The sequence below is a fragment of the Schistocerca nitens genome, chromosome 1, assembly GCF_023898315.1.
Source record: "Schistocerca nitens isolate TAMUIC-IGC-003100 chromosome 1, iqSchNite1.1, whole genome shotgun sequence".
Lineage (NCBI taxonomy): Eukaryota > Metazoa > Arthropoda > Insecta > Orthoptera > Acrididae > Schistocerca > Schistocerca nitens.
The window spans coordinates 749,331,223-749,333,319 of record NC_064614.1 but is presented as its reverse complement, the minus strand read 5'-3'; positions in this window follow the sequence as shown (position 1 = coordinate 749,333,319).

Sequence of the window (2,097 nt, the reverse complement as noted above, 5' to 3'; positions counted from 1 at the left end):
CCCGAGTCTCCTGCTTCCTAGACAGATGCTCTGACCAGTACACTATCCGGACACAGTGGTCACCACAATCGCACGGACTACCCTTGCACGCCTCACCACAGACCCAAATTCTCAAATTATACCACAAAGTACTGGTGTAGTGCCCACGCTCATTAGCCCTATAACTCGCAGTGCCTAGTCGTGAGACGCTATGTTGGCTTTCACTTAAAACCCATACGTATATATGCCATTTATAAGCATCGGCAAATTGAGGAACTCTCGAAAACCTGTTGTCAAATATGTGATTTGTTGTAATAAAATGACGGGTGGTTAAAGAATTATTGTAATTTGCGTATTATGAAACAATATCGTTTCGAAGCAATGGCAGGCGGTGGATCCATAAGAAATGCAATGTTCTTGATACGATTCGTTACAATTAAATGTCAACTAATGACATATCTGCGATTAAATCTTTTAGGAGAGAGTATGATGAATCACTGTTGGTCTGTATAGCGTAGACCGCTACGGTCGCAAGTTCGAATCCTGCCTCGTGCATGGATGTGTGTGATGTCCTTAGGTTAGTTAGGTTTAAGTAGTTCTAAGTTCTAGGGGACTGATGACCTCAGATGTTAAGTCCCATAGTGCTCAGAGGCATTTGAACCATTTGTATGGCGTACTATGTAGAGTCTGAGAACAGCATTCTGTTGGCTGATGTGTTGCTGGTTTGCGTCTCAGTGGACCTAAATATTTTTTACTAGCCTTCACGTATTCTAATAGTTTCTGATACATTGTTATTAGCTTAATATAAGTGTATTCTATAATATTCGATGTTACGTAAATCTAACTGCGTCTTTCTGAGCACTGAGTTTGTTCGTCTGGCTTAATCTACAAAGCAGCTTGCAGTACTTGCAATTTTTCACTTACTTGTTTTAAGTTTTGAATTTCACGTGCAAAGATTCTGCTGCCGAACAGGAAAAGTGACCATGTAAGAATGATCTTAGGATTTTGCGAAAAAGTGAGAATGAATAATTAATTTTTATCTTATGTGGAGAACTACTGTACATTTGTATCGCGCCGGAACTTTTACATAATGTCCGTATTGATTGGACATGATACTTTCCTTTTTGCCTATTAAAGTGTTCATGGATATTAAAAATTTTGTTTATGTACATTGCAGAGAGAATAACATAACTAGCATACGGACAAGGGAAGACGTGTGCTCTCGTATGCAGCTAATGTAGGAATTTTATGCCCGTTCACTTCCTAAACAGTTATGTGCGCGCGAAATACAGCCAAAAACTGCCACTGGAGCTCGCTATGATCACATATACCACTCTGAGAACATGTACAGTATGCACGAGTTGCATCGGTTCTGATCGTTCAGCAGCGCGTTTAACTCGGCACGCTCAACGTTGACATTCGAAAGCACGGTCCGTATGGTTTGCGGTTTGCAGATGTAGGTGTAGGATGATGTACGGAAGCTGATTGTAGCTGGAAGCTAACAGAGGTATTCCTTAGCCGTGCGGCGATAATTTCGTTGAACGCAGGGAGTCCCCCGTGCGTGATGGAGGCGCGGTGTGCGGGCCTGCAGCAGCGGGCGGCGAGCGCCGGGCGGGGCGCGTGCCTGGCCGGTACTTTTCCGCTGACCGCTCTGTGCGCTCAGCCGAGCTGCACTGCGCCACGACGCAGCGCGCGCCGCGCAGGCTGCGCTTCCAGAAGGCACGAGGCGATAACCGGCGCTCCGTTAACCCCACGGCTTTGTTTGAACACGAGTCGAACTATTCGAGCAGTCTAAGTCGTAGTTCCGGACATCTCGGGTTCTGTTCGACCTTTCGATCGTCCTGCGATCTACTGACTTTTGTTGGTACTATCACAACGACCTGTCTTAGCGTTTCTAGTGTACTACGGATTTTAATACTTACTTACTCACTTCCTCACTGGTCATACCGGACTGGAGAGTCCATTACCGCAGCAACGTGTTTTCGCCATCTGTCCCTGTCTTGGGCTATTTCCTTCCATTCACCTTCAATACCTAGGCTCCTCAAATCAGCCTTCACATTGTCCTCCCATCTACGCCTCGGTCTCTCCACAGGACGTTTTCCTTCTAGGTGCCCTACC